This window comes from Micrasema longulum, unplaced genomic scaffold (assembly GCF_059751315.1).
Source record: "Micrasema longulum isolate JH-2025_06_02 unplaced genomic scaffold, ASM5975131v1 h1tg000110l, whole genome shotgun sequence".
Lineage (NCBI taxonomy): Eukaryota > Metazoa > Arthropoda > Insecta > Trichoptera > Brachycentridae > Micrasema > Micrasema longulum.
Window position 1 is genome coordinate 655,895 of NW_028277316.1, and position 16,273 is coordinate 672,167.

The 16,273-nt window shown below is 30.1% G+C and overlaps 1 protein-coding gene and 1 long non-coding RNA gene across 3 annotated transcripts in view; one reads left to right on the forward strand and one right to left on the reverse strand.

The window, feature by feature from the left end:
- LOC148284560 (protein bric-a-brac 1-like) overlaps nt 1-16,273 on the reverse strand; it is a 368,530-nt gene that overhangs the window by 311,229 nt on the left and 41,028 nt on the right. The window lies entirely within an intron of this gene.
- Nucleotides 2,342-4,690, forward strand: LOC148284563 (uncharacterized). Its single transcript, XR_015824507.1, has 2 exons — nt 2,342-2,749; nt 3,262-4,690. It is a non-coding gene; the product is annotated as an uncharacterized LOC148284563 (long non-coding RNA).

Here is a 16,273-nt window from a genome sequence, read left to right on the forward strand (position 1 = left end):
TTAACTTATAATAATAAACTAATTGCATAAATATTGTTTTGCATTATTGAAGAGTTTGAATTTTGCTTCTGATTTTAAAAAGTTTTTAGAATCAACGAGTTGAAGCATTTTTATGAACAACATAACGTGTTTAAATAATATATTTTCATGCACAGCATTAATTTATATCTTATTTTTTATAACAAAAAACCACTGAATATTTATCAGAAATCAGTCAAAATTGAAAGTTTGTTAATAAAATTGAAAATGTATTTTATACTAGCGGTCCCAACAGACGTTGTCCTGCCAAAACGTTGGCTTGCCTGCTATTACCTTGAAAAAAAACTTTTCAGTGATAAGCAGGTACTTACGTACTTGTTTAATAATAATAATAAATTTCGTATATTTTTATAGCGCATATAGAATTATTTTTGCAACTGTCAAACTCGGCTCTTCTCACCAAAGGGGGCGCAATTAATTCATATATGTGATTTTAAAAATGTATTGAATGTCAGTTAATATTACTTGAGTATTACCAAAAATCCAATAAAAAATAAATGGGAAAAATCATAAGGAATATAAGGAAAGAATCTGATTGGGATCCATGAAAGGCAAATGTTGTATGTAAACATTCAAAAACAACATTTATCTATTTTGTTTGTGTTAACCTAAGGTCGACGAAAAAAAGATTTTTTTTTTACAGATTCGATTGAAAATGTTAATATCTACGAACACGCGCAAAGATCTACATTTCGCTGAAAATCGCACGTAAAACATTTTAAGGCGTTAAGGAGTTCAGTGACATCACACGTACAGAAGAATTATATATGTAAAGATAAAAGTTTGTTTTTTTCCGTATTTATAAGGACAAAGTTACGAAAATTAAACGTAAACTTTGAGGACTAAAATTTTATCATTCTACTTGACTTCAACTCTCGAAATAAGTTATTACACATAACGATTTGTATTCATAATTAATAAGTTTAACGCATTTCTTTTGCATGCATATTTATAATTTCCGCTTTTCGATCGACAGGATAGACACGAACGTCAGAAAATAGCAAAGCGGAGCACAACATTAGAAATATTCCGGGTTTGATTAATAAAAGGTATAAAATCTAGACAACTAAATATGTAAATAATGGTATTTTTATATATTTCTTTACACATTTCTAGCTTTACACGTTTAAAATAAATTACCATATCAAATGTTTTAGTTCATTTCAGCTTATTAATATAATAATTACTAACAGCAGCTCACGAGATGTAGGAAATGACAGATAACTAAGATGCCACTTTCCAGGTAAGGGGGATTTTTCATTATTTTTTCTGTGTTTCCAAAATGACGTAGAAATACACTAGTACAGAAAACGTCTTAGATTATTTCACAGAAAATATTAAGTCTTTTAATACAGATTTTTTTTAAAAGCATGTTTTCAAAGGTATTTATTTATGTATTCAGGCGGGAAAAATGCCTCATAACAATTTCTTCCTGCTAATCCAAACCGTTTAGTTTGAGAAAATAATAGAGTACATAAACATATTCTAAGTATTCTTATATTTGGAACATTAAAATTTTATACGAAATTTGAAACAGAAATAAGCTACAAATCTACACGTTACTATGAAGAGAGAAAAGGGGATGGGAAGAAAAGAAGAAAAAAGCAAAAACATGCATATTAAGATAACATGCGCGGTCCGTCCCGTCTGTAGAAAGCATGGAACTGTTGGTTCCCTTAAATGTCTCCTAATCATGTTGAATAAATTAAGAGGTATAAGTTTTTTATGCAAAAATAAACAATCAATAGATACCCAGTGTATTTAAATACATTATAATCAAAGTATTTTTACTAATATCCCAATTAAATATTTAATTAGCAAATAAAAAATAATGTTGACAAAAATCACAATTTTATAAAAAAAGGCCGGATCGATTAGTAATTCGTACGTGAAAGCAAAATTTTGAAACACATGTAATTTAAAAAAAAAAAAAATTTCTTAGATTTTACGTTCCAAAACAAATAACTATGTAATCTTATTTTATAAAGCTGTCATGATATTTTTTTCGACATGACTTATTCTCAAGAGATTCTAACTAATTTAGACGCGCAATAAAGTTATAGATAAAGCTAAATAAAGAAATAACTAACTAAATGAATAAATCTTACTTAATAATTCATAATAAATTTTTAGATTCTGTTCGCGCGTACGCCCGTTACATGTATTTAGTAGGTATTGCTTATTTAGCATGTCTACCTCGTACCTATGGTAAAACAGAAAAATGTACGTTGTGATACATAAAAAAAACTTCATTCCTTTTTCAGAATTGTGGACAGTTTGCATAGGAACTTCAACGCCGTATTATGATTTTATTTGAAATTTAGGAAATGGTGATAAGAACAACATATCGGTTTAAATGCTTATTTTCTAATTATTTGATTGTTCCAATCAATCGGTTGTGTGAATCTTAAATTCAGAAGTAAAACGTATAATACGAGTATTACGTTCGTTTTTTTTTTAAATGAGTGGATTGTGTTAAAAACTCCAATTATTGTTCTCAATGATTTCGTTGATGTTATCTATAATTTGGCTTTATTACCTAAAAACACATATTCCATGCAATTATTTATGCGGTACACGTAAGCGGGTGCGATAAAATTGCCCTTAATGTGAATAATAAATAATTGTTACAATGATCATGCACCACAAAAACTTGGAACCAAAAAGGAATTCATATAATATTCTGCACGGTTAATAAGTTACCTTGCATGTGAGTTTATTTTATTTTATGCATGAGAGTAGGTTTTTTTAATATATTATTTAAGGTTTAATTAAAGCTTTGTATATTTAATTTATACTGGTTATGAATAAGGCGTGATCGCTAGCAATTTTATGGACGTACCGTACTTAAACAATGGATTGAAAGTAATTACACTCACTTAATTAAAATCTATTAGGTTGCATTATGCATTTCGGAAAATATACTTGACATTCGATGTTTTTTATCTTTTTTTACTCGTATTTTCCTTATATGCACCTATAGGTCCATTTAGCACCGCAATCGATCGATTAAAATATAATAAAGCGTAATCAACTTTAGTCTTTAGTATATTGAGAATTAATTAAAAACAAGACCGAAATTATTTTTAATGAGATTTTTGAATGAGCAACCTCTTTTTTTTAAAACTGCTCTTTCCTTGGGCAGTTTCAAGAAGCGCCCGAAATATTCGAATATAATCTTAGAACCATAAACTTCCCTAATTATTATACGTATTTTTACAGGGATCCTCTTCCTGTGTCCTACCAAACGTATTAACTTATCCCGCATTCCCCATCATGCATGTGTATAGGAAACACAAGGATTTTTACTATTTACAGCTAAAATTGGAAGATAAATACAAATGTGTACATATAATTATATTTTAAAAATTTAGAGTACAAATTTGACTAATTTTTCTTTTGTGCAGTCTTTTTTTGGTTGGCTAAAATATATTGCTTTCAGCAATGAGCCCGTCATAGGGCATGTATTTTTTGTACTAGAAGTTTCAAAATAAATAAATACACGATATAAAATTAAAATTGCATTTCTGTTTAAATCAAACATAACACTAAGGTATAACATATTTTTCTGACAATAATATGAGTAATCAATAGAACTACATAACATAGGTATTTGAGATGTGTAGCTGTTCCTCAGGATACATTAAAAATACGGTTAATTGCTTGACAACGTAAGCTCTGTTGGCTCTTTTTATTATAATTTTTTTGAAAAAATATTTTCTAAATTAAGGACAAACGTTTTTCATTTAATTCAGTACTAACAATAATATAAACAAGTAAAATACTAAACTACGGAATTTCTCTTGTAAGTTACGTCAGTTATCGGTAAATTGTACCGTATAATGTAAAAAAGCGCATGCACATTTAATATTGCAAGCAAGTAGTACTTATTCGACGCGTTTTTAAATACAAGTTTATAGCTCTTACAAGCCTGAGAAAGGTGTTATTACGTGGAACAATTCATCATAGTGGTGAAACCATTTCAACACTTGTCACTCAACTTCGGAGTGTGGAGTCGACCTTTTTTGCGGAGAACGCTAGCTCCATTGGGTAATTATTGCAGTAGAAACTAGCAGTTGGTTATGGCAGATGGACGGCAAAGTGCAGCTTCCTGTAATTCACAGCATGTTAACAAACACATTTACTTATTTATTTTGCAAATAATAAAAAATCCTTCTTATGCAATGCTAACATGGTTTTCGTTTTTTGTTATTTTGTTTTCAAATATACTTTTGTACAAAAAAATATATATTAATATTATTGTTGTAGATATTATTTTTTTCGAAACGCTGCACATCGTCATCAGTATCATCCGCATTTTCGCACCCAGTGGTGCATAGGGCACTGAATCGGTACTCCAATTGAAGCTTATCTTGATCATCAGTTACATGAAAGTAAGGTGATCAACTCTTCAGATAGTTCAGCAAAAATGAAATACTGCAGTTATAAAAACTTTGAAATCAATTTTTCAGGCCCACTCTTTCAATAATCGAACTCGAAACCTCAATGGTGATAGGGAAATACGTCAACCTGTACACAACGAAGCTGACTTATCTTCGTCTTGATTTCCTTCTCTAGAATTTTTACCTAAAACCAGACATCGAGTTGAAAGCGCTCGTCCAAGGTTCTGGTTCTATTTCTAACACATAACTGTATGGCATCAGAGTCGATCAGAATCTTAAATGAGTAATTTCAACTCGGTGGCTACTCTCAGAAAAAAGAAATCGAGTGAAGATTCGTCTACCATGTGCTGTACTAGTTAGTGCTTTTGCTAACCATACTGAGGTCGCGGTTTTGATTATCGGCAAGATTGAGATAAAATAATCGTTATCTAAGTACGGATATTCACTAACACTATTTCATAGTTCTTTGACTAGCACCTGAAGCGTAGACAGATCATCTTTTATTCATGTATATATGAACCCTGATACGCTGCAATTGAAATACTAATTTAGCGTCTTATGCACCATTATGTAGGGATAATGAAACGATGAATATGCAGTACGTTTTGAAGATTGCTTACATATAAATCAATAATAAATCAAATATATTAATCAGTTGTTACAGAACGTGTGAATAAAAAAATGTATACTTGGTACACATAATATTACTTCAGTCGATCTGGAAAACGTTCACTATGCTGATATATTTTTTATCGATATTTATTGTTATTTTATAACTGATCATTTTTTGGATTCTGTTTTTGTCCACAATCGTTAAAAGTAACATAAATACGCCTATAAACAAATATTGTTATATTATACTTTTTCCTAAATGAGTTTATCCCAGAACTCCTATATAATATAAAATAAAATTAGGTAAAATATGGTTTACAAACAAATATAAACCTCATCATCATTTTCTTTCCGGTGCATAGGACACTGCATTGGTTCATCGATCGCAGCGTATCTTGATCACTTTTGTTACATGGAGGTATAATGATTAGTCTCCGAACTTTTTTTAAAGCAAAATAACGGGCTTATGAAAGGCATGATAGATTGGCATTAACGATATTTAGTAAAATGAATTTACTTTACCTCAACAATCTTAGAATCTATTTAAATGTACAATAGGCATATTCATGGCATGGTAAGTGTGTATTTTTGAAGTCAGGACTGATAACAGCGCTTGCATCTTGAATGCTTGCCGTTGCTGGAGGAACACATCGACAGTACTGTTTAGTGAGATTTTGTTCTGTTGATCTTTGGCAGAGGGGAAAAGAATCTGACGTTAATTCTAAAATTTCTCACGGTAAAGACAGCATTAGTACGCAAGTTACGGTAAGGTTTGATTTTATTTAATGAAATTTAATACGGTAAGGTTCATTAAGATTAACCCGAGCTAAAATATCATGGGCATATAGATACATAGTTAATATTATTTTGTAAAATAATATTAGACCAGACCAAACCCTTTTGAAATCTTTACTGAAAATGTGAAAATTAGAAAAATTCTAGTTTAAAAACACTTTTTAAATAAATATTTTATGACTACAACGTCGGGAACCAAACCCCAGACCTCTTGCATGTCGTGAAAACGCACTGATATAAACCTACTACTAATGCAAATCTACGATGGTTGTCATTTTTTCTATATTAATTTTCAAATAAATAGCACTTATGATCACCCTGTCCCAAAGCGCATACTTGAGCGCGTGCGTAGGGTATCTGCCGTTGTTATTACAATACATAATTTGATACACAAATTAGCCGTTCATTTTGTTATTATGTTATTCTCAAATGGCAATTTACTCTATTTTAGCTACTAAATTACAAAATTGAAATACAAAAAATTACACAATAAATGTCAATTTGATGTCTGCGGACAATGCGGACTGTAGGCGGGACGGGACGTACGTAATAATTATAATTGTATACGATTAAAACATATTATTTATTCTTTTGATCAGTTTTTATAATGGATACCAATACGAGTGCCTACTTATTTTTAAATGGTTATTCAGTATTCAACCGTACAAAAGAAGATACCATTTTAAAAGAGTATACATACTTAAAACCTATATGTTTTTTAATTGAATTGCGAATTATTCACATTACACTACACGTAAACATACGATGTTCAGATTTTGACTATGCTTGGCCCGCGGTTTAGTGGTAAGCGCATTTACTCTGATGCAAGATGTCTCGAGTTAGATTCCTGCCATGGTTTACATGAAATAATGTTTTTCCCCATTTATTATACAAGCATAATTATTGTAAGTGTTGTACCGTAGTTGAACCCATTTAAAATTATCCTGAATAAAGAATATAAAAAGAATACAATCCGATACACATAATTAACCTGGCAAAGGTTATGCCTGTTAGAAGGGCTACCTTTATGCTAAATAAAGATAACTTTAAAAAATTATATTTTTCACGTCTGTGAGGGAGTTATTTTGTTAAAAGATTCTCTTACTTTAATAAAATATTTTTTAGATCTTTTAAATTTATTTATTTTTATTAAAAAAATTACATTTTTTTACAAATGAAGGCGAGAGTACAGATGAAAAAAACGAAACGATATTTTGTGTACCTATTTGTTATTCTTACGTGTACCTAATTTTACTGACTTTTTAATGAATTATTTATATACATATGTATGAATAAAAATGTAATAATATTTTGTAATGTAAATATATTTTTTAGAAAAACATAAATTTGAATATTAAAAGTCTTTCTGAAAAAGTCTATGTATAAAGTGGCAACTTAAACCAGCGAATGACAGGTCGTAAACCCTGTTAATGCCTAGACTTGCATATCCTTTCTCAAAAATGTTTTCTCCCTGTTACAACAAATTCAGATCTAAATCACTCCCTAGGGAGGAAATCCAGCCTGTCAACAAACATTTGGACATACTCAAAGTATTGTTGATTATTTTTTATTATTGTTTTTTTCTTTTCATTTATAAGATGAAGATGATTACCAGTTGAAGAAATCAAACAAGTAATCTAAGAAACATACTAAAAAAAAAAAACAAAAACCAACCATAACAGATTTATTAATGAATTATATTTTTTAAATGTGGGAAGAAATTTCAAAATTAAATTAAAAAATCAATTAATATACTTACTAAAGAACTGTAAATGCTTACTGATAAATATTAAATCAGACATCAAAATACCATCACCAATATAAAGGAGATAAAATAAATGGATGGAAAAGTAGCAAATAATACGGTAGGTATAACAGGTACATTAAATGTTTTTTTATACGAATATAGGAAAAAAAACTTGTGAACAAAATAAATGTACTATATTTAAATATACCAGAAAAACAAAAATACCAAATAAATGCTACCGTTTTTCTTAGGCCCGCAACAATAGGAGAAATCAGAAAAATTATAGATAATTTGAAATAAAAATGTTTCTCCGTGTTATGATAAAATTAAACCATCGCCAGTGAAAATCCTGAAAGACACGCTTGTTCCAATTTATACAAAGATTAATCTGCATATAAAAGAAGGTACTTATTTAGATGAGTTAAAAATAGCAGAGTATCACTCCAATATATACAGGAGGTGATAAAATAGATCAAAGTTATTACAGATCAATTGAAAATTTACAGTATTCAACCCAATATTTGAAAAATACATTTATAAGAGATTAATGGATCATATAAAAAATCTCAATATACTATTTCTCAACAATCACGGCTTTCGGGGAAAAAAAGGAACCAGGACTGTTCTTTTGAATTTAATCAATTACATACAAGCAAACATGAACGCAGGTATTGTAATCACCGGAGTAATCTTGGACTTTGAAAAAGCTTATGATGCTGTATATTTAGAAACCATGACTAAAAAGCTTATTAACATAAGAGTAAAATGTCAAAAATATGAATTGATGAAATCATACCTAACAGATCGGAAACAATATACCTATATAAATGAAAATAAAATTCAAACGCAAAAAGTGGATCTTGGTGTACCACAAGGATCGATCTTGGGTCCACTGTTATATATATTTATACAAAAAGCAATGTTTGTATGTGTGTCCTCAATAGACTGAATAACTACTGGACCATTATACGTGCGGTTTTTATCAAAACACTGGGCTTTGCCATGGGTATATTTGTAATTTTTAATTTTTTTTACTCTTAACTTTAACTCTTAATTTTTTTTATCTGTTCTTTAGAAAAAAAGTAAACAGCGTAAATGTTTTATTCGTTATTAACTATGGCTGTATTCGAGGAGAATACGTATACTAAAAATTGACTGATATTACTTTTGAAAAAAAATTGTATTTAAATGTTTACGAAGAACATTCGTTTTTTATGGCTTCCAATCAGATGCTTTCCTTAAATTCCTTATAATTTCTACCTAATTGTTTCTGTTAACTGGATTTTTCCTATAACTAAAATAACATTATTGAAAATCGTATTCCATATACCACCGTTGGTAAGAAGAGCAAAGTATGAGATTTGCAAATAGAATTCTATATACGAAAATGAATTATTTCATGTTTTAGAATTCAATCATAAACAAGTTCGTACGTACTTACTTACCAATGAAAAGTTACACCACCATTTTAACGTATATTTGTTTATCATTATAAAGTAAAGTTTTGTAAACTTTATAATGTTTAATCTTCCGAGGAAACGCGTTCTCACATTTCTTAATACAAACGTATTCCCGTATTTTCTCCCTTGATTATGGACTAGAACAGTGATTTTTTTTCCAAACTCTAAGTTTTTACCATTAGTAAGTCTTTAAAGATTTGTTTTTTATAGATAAATTGTGTATTATGGAAACTAGAACCATCCGAAATCTCGTAAAAATGCCCAGTTTTAACCGCTGTCTTCAACCGCACGGTATACAAATAAAAATATTTTTGAAAAATGCAAGACGTACCGTACCGTACCTACTAATACAAAAATGTTTATTCTGATATACTGTCTAAAACAATAACAAAACGGGTTCAAATTTAAAATGCGGAAAACAGGACAACGAAACGTCGATTTTGTCTGTTTCAGTTAGGCATAAAAGGTCCTATATGCAGTTGTCTTGTGCACAGTATCGGTGATGCGTTTTCAAGACAATGACAGAAAAACTATCTTCAAATACTTATTCATCAAAATTCACTGTCACCGCATATCCTCATTTATTTATTTATTTACATACATAAGGTTATTTGTACATTTTTTGAGACAATAAGTCCCAACTCCACTCCCAACTGTGTTGAGATGGGACGTAGATATCCTCACAATTTATGTTATCCGAAACACAAAAATCAAACTTTCGATTGTGTTCATTTAATCCATTTACGACTATACTCAAATCTAGCAATAGCAAAGAATTGCCGGGTTTAGCTTGTTAAATATAAATGACTCTTCATTGTATAATTTTAAAGGAAAAAGAATAATGTATGCCGTCAACAAAGGTCTATTTTACAAAAACCAAACTGATGCATTTACTAACAAAAACATAAACAATGACCTATTTATGTTGACTAAATGGACAAACAGAAACTTACTTACTTTTAATGAATAAACATGTAATGTTATTAATGTTTAACCTAGAAAAATATGACATAAAAAAGATGCTTACATAAACTAAGAACGACTAATTAAAACTAAACACGTTAAATATTTAGGATTAACAATAGACAGACAATTGACATAGACAACTCACATCAATAATTAATTTAGCAAAATAGCAACATTATCGAGTCTTTTAAAAAAAATCTAAAACTTTAATCCAAAAATGGAAAGAAATCCAATGTATAAAGCCTTTGCCAAATCTAAAATACGTTATATGCAACAACTATAGGGAACAGGAAACCAAAACATAAACAGACTACAACGACAGCAAAATGAAAGATTGAAGCTAGTGTACCTCCCTTATCTAACAACAATTAAAGAACTCTTTAAAGAAACTCAATTTAATTAACTTTTTGAACTAGAATCTTTAAAATTTATTCATAAGTTAGCCACTAATATCATTGTAGACGAAGAACTAAAACGTTAAAAAAATATCAGAACAATATCGCATACAACATTCCAAAATAAGACAAGGACAATCGAGACTAATAAATCAAGGACTAAAATTACACAATAAACTACCAGACAAAACTAAACAAAAGATTTAGACAAACTTTTCAAAAGGTGTAAAAAAATATTATTATTAACAACAGAGTATAAAAATAAATGATATATTATTTTTGTAATATGAATTTTATAATTCGTAAGAGTTAATAAATAAATTTAAAAAAAAAAAATTATTAAAAAATGAATCTTACAGTCTGCTTAAATGTTATCAACTATGTTTGGTTATTACAAAGGATATAAAAATACTTCGATGTCATAAAAATATCTGAGGTAAGAACAGGTATTCGGTGGAATACCTCAATTTGGGTAGGTTTATAATTCGAGAGCTTCTATTAAAATACAAAGTAATAACATGAGGAACGATCGGAGCAATGCACCCACTTCCGTGACTAGATCTCAATAAAATATTACAATCTGAATGCACAGCAACGAGCAAGTTTAGTAGCGATTAGTGCTGCACAAATTTCTTTATCATCATCATCATATCATCAGGTAAGGTAATCAGTCTTGCGTTTCAGGTGCCAGTCCAGGAACATGAAATATGGCAATGAGTACCACCTTTTTAACCTGTTTTTCTTATCACCCTCCCTTGGTTCCTGGAATCGATTCCGAAACCTCGTGTATGGTAGGCGAAAGCGCCAACCAATTCACAACACAAAATTTGATTTAAAAAATGTTTTTTTTATAGGGGAGATGTGGCATGATGATGCCGCGTGTTTATTTTATGAAGCCTTTTTTAAATTAAATTATTTAGTCAATAATAAATCCATAATTGTCATTATTATTTTTAATTTAATTAAATTCCATTTATTTGTCATTCAAATGTGAATATAAATATATAATATATATTACCTCTTGTTCTGGGTTTACGGCTTTGCTTATGCAAACAAAGTTGTTTTATAGTATGTATATTTTGTTCAACAGCTATTTTTAACGGGTCTAGGTCCGTTCCTTCATTATTTTTTTTTTCATTTTTATTACTGAGGTTTTCAGAAAGTCAATATACGTTTCCGCGGTGGCTTCGTTTTTTTTTACGTTCTACAGGTTTTCAAAAATTTGGCCGTTTTGTGCGCGCATTTGTTTGCAGTTTAACCCCCTGACGTCAAACATAGGACAATCGTGTAATATATGAGGACGTCCTGTGAGATGAGTCCATCGCAAGGGCAGCAATCATTATCTCTTTTTTAGTATAGTGGGATATGCATGGCATGTTACTTTAATTGGTATCCTGACGAAGAGACGGGTACGTCTCAAAACCAGTAGACATAGAAAAATTGGTAACTGTGTTTATAGAAATATTTAATAAATTTAATAAAAATAAACTTGCTTATTTCGCTTTAGATTACATAAAATTAGTTTACGTTCAAATTTTGAGAACACATATTTTCGAATATCAAAAAACATCTTAATTTTGCCCTTCCATAACCATTGTATAATGAAAGCTCTCCAGGAAGTATTGAAAGGGCCAAGAAGGTTATATATAGAAGGGTAATTTACATCGTAATATTATGATTTAAATGCATCACGACTTGTTTATTTGTAGCATTCGTGGAGGAAGATACAAAGTTGTGTTTTAGTGGTTAACTCAAAATACTGATTTTGATGGTACCTACTTTTAGTTATTACCCCACGATATATAAATAAAACACTTACTCAATGCTCTAACGGAACGCATTATCACGTTCATTGGGTACATATAATTTTTTTTTAAATATTTATTTTATTCATTTATATTTATATGCGGTTATTCATTTTAATAAAATAAATGTGTTTTAATTCAATTATATTTAGTAAGTATACCTTAATTTATTACTTAAGTATACCTTGACAAAGAAGCTAGTGTAGTTTTAAAACCGGTCGGCAGAAAAAACTAAAATTAGTGTTTTTTTTTTTTTTTAAATTGAAATGTTTTGTTTTTTTTTTTACAATTTTACCCGGATATATTCTAGACACAAAAAAGTCACAGATCTAATACTTCATTTTTGTTCTCATACCTCGTTCAACCCTTTGATCCCTAAAAGAAGATTTTGTTGAGATTTTGAACATTTTATTTTTGAATGATGTTATTTTATGGCTTGAAAACAATGATGTATTTTTGTTCTTTTTTAGAATTTCATATATGTAATATTTAAAAATAAAAGTAATACAAATTTGTACCGTCAGGAAGTTGCTATATTAAAAAGCTATTATTGTTTTCAATACGATATATTTACAAAAATAAATAAAAAATATTTTAGTTATAATATGCCACTGGCTAATAGAGTCGCCCATATGGACAAAAACCATTTTTCGATTATTATCCAATAAGTTAGCTACAGTGTACATCAATACAACGGGCCGCAGGTACTCAGGGCGAGAAGTAATTGCGAGCGCAAACTGAAACCGTCCGTTGAACGTTTGTTGTCAATCTAAAAACCATACCAAAAATTTGGAACGCTTTAGTTCTATGCGATTGAGCAAAAGGGCTTCTCTAGCAAATTATTAATCTGAGAATAGACCTCACTTGACCGTACAAAACCCTCGTAATACGCAAAACTGATCTTCATGGTTATTTTTTTAATGAATTGATTCAAAAATGCCGAAACTACTCAAAAATGTTTAAATATGTACCGATAAGTTACATCAAATTCATTCTTATACGAGAGATACGAGTATATGAATTATTTTGCACCAGGACAAATCTGGACCGCCGCGTCAGGGAGAAAAGGGTTAATGATTTCTGTATATCATTTTTAGAGGCACTAATTTTATTGGAATATGAAAAATAAAAATATATCACTACGTAGATAATTAAATGATGTGTCATTTTCACGTGGAGAAAAAAGAGCATTTAAATATTGTCGAGCAAGTCGCTGTAGTCCTACGGTCATGTCCGTGCGCGTTCACATGGGGACAACAGGGTCACGCGCTGTGGTGGGGTTGTCATTGTCATGCGGAGATTACCTGCCCGTCCATCTTTGTGACAATGTCTCGGAACAATGTCCTGTCCTACGAATTGCTGTTCACATGTGAACAATAGTCCAAATGCTGGGACAAGACCATATCATGTATGTTATCCTCGTATAAATGATACTTAAGTTTAAAAAATCGCATTTGCAGTCAATACTACCCAGGTTATTTAGTAGCTTACGGCCCGGTAGCTTAATCCGGCCTCATCAGGCCACTTCTCCCCTACCGATAAAACCAAAAAAAATCTGAAATTAAAAAAAAAAAAATTACATACATGAATGGCTCAGTTCCATAGAGAGATAACTACAAAATTCGAAGTTTTGAGTTATACTATTCATTTTACTTATGAAACATTCCTTTTCAATTCTACAAAAATATTGCCGTAAAAAACCAATAGTTTTCTCTTGTTAGACAATGATTTCGTAATGAAATAAATAAACTTAACGCTGTGATAATTTACATAACAACTTTTATCCTAAAACAATTACCCATTATGTACATGTTTCAAATAAATATATACATATACCTAACTCAGGGTGATATAAATAATTATTTGTTACAAATTAATATAAATCTGTCAAAACTGCGCCATCGACATATTTAATAATATAGGAGAGGAAAATATAATAAATGGGTACTGTGCGTACATAATAAATATAACGTTTTTTTAACTGTGTTACTTAATTTTTTTTTTTCAATATTATGGATATATCAACAGAGATAAATAAAATTTTTAGGAAGAGAATATCGAAATCCATGCATTTATATGTCTTATGACCTGTTATCAGTCAAGAAGGTCAAATCCAGTAGGCAATCTTAAAAATTAAGACGTACTGACTCAGAATATTTAAAAATTAATCTAATTGGTCCGAAAAGTAAAGAAAAAAGTATTTTAAGCCGTTGTCTAAGATAAAATAATTCGGACGAATATCAACATCAATTAACATTTCAGTCCTGGTTCTTTACAAAACAAAGAAAATGCAAATGGAAGAATGGTAAAGCGATCACATATACCTAACGATGACAGATAATCAGCCCTGTAAATGCTTAACACATTAATGTTCCTTTTTTGGGTGATACCGTATGTGTTGGATTTGTTCCAACGTATCGGTTTCCATTGCAGGAGCAATCTTCAGGGTAAACTTAGTTGGAAACGTCGGAATAAATACAAAACACATTGATAATAGTGATCGTGAAAACCTTCGCACCGCCCTAACATATAGTTTTCCTAAAATGATATCCATCTGTCTTGTGGAACTCGTATATCAATTTCAATAAACTTCCTTTGGGGTTAAATCCATTACTTATCTACAAAAAAAATGAGAATTTTTTCGTAAACTATATTTAGTTTAAAATTAACAATATTTTTTAAAAAATACGATAAATATGGTTAAAATTTAACATTTTCCCAACGAACGTTGTCGTCATCATAACGCCTATTCCCGCCAATTATGAACGCGCGCAATGACGACATAATCCAACGAACCAATCATCAAAAAAAATAGAAGTGGGTCATTTTTTATTAGAAATACAGAAAGTTCTACTAGCACCGTCAAAATAACGCATATTTAAAAATCCCAGAAAAGGTGGAAAAAAAAATGAAGCAGTTATTTAAAAATAATTATTTCCCTAAACAGCTAAAACAGTTTCCCTTTTTTTATTATTGTTCACGGTTACTGGGCTTAAAATATAATTTTAGCAGCGTAGATCGTTACAAGTAACAGTTAAATTTATCTTCGTGAAACTGTTCTAGCAGTTGCAGGTACTATATTTAATGCCTACGCCGCTCTAAACTGTTATTTATAAAAAGTTTCACGAAACAGTTCAATAAAAATGCTCATCTCTAGTATGGATGCATATTTTTATGGATGTTTTTAAATAATAAAAAAGCGAATGAAAAACAATACCGAACTCAATATATAAAATGAAAAAAAATAAAACTACTAAATAACAATAAAAATATTCGAAGAAACAAAAGATTTTTGATGGCAGGTATTAATTTTTATTCTTAGAACCTTTTCTAGCTAACTTCTTCCTATTTTGATTAGGTAAATACAAGTTGAAAAAATGAAACAAATAGCAAATCGCAAAAGTTAAAATTAAATGACGTATCGAAAAAATAATGTGAAGACTTAACTTCAGGGAGTTGGCTTACGTAACAGCTGTGTTCGTGTAAATGAAAGCGTAAGCTGTGTGCGGTGGGTAAGATCAGTTTCAAAGAACTGTGTACACTACACTATTAAATTGTCGTAATGTTTTTTGCAATGAAAAACGAAATTTAAAAAAAAATATATATATTATTTAATTAACGCACTTGTCATACAAAAGCAAAGTTTGATAAATAAAAGAATATAACACATGCATATATATATATGTGTTTGTAAAATAAAACATAACGCCTCTCCAAAAATTTAAAGTAGGTGTATTTTTCATAACCTCCTTCCATATCCCCTCTTTCCCACCTAGTGACAAGCCTGTATAAAGAGGCTTAGCGGGTTATTCTTTTTTTTAAGGCTGAATGTTGTCGAAACGCGATCTCTCAGGCGAATGTGCGGTAAAACGATGTACTACAGGTGCACAAACTAGAGACTTGTATTATCGACAAAATCAAGAAAGGAGTGCTGCGTTCGTTAGAACACGTGGAGCGAATGGACAGCGAAAGAATGGCTAAAAGAATTTACGATACGTATGTATGTAGAAAACGAGGCAAGCCGCCAAAGACATGGCATGACCGAATCCAA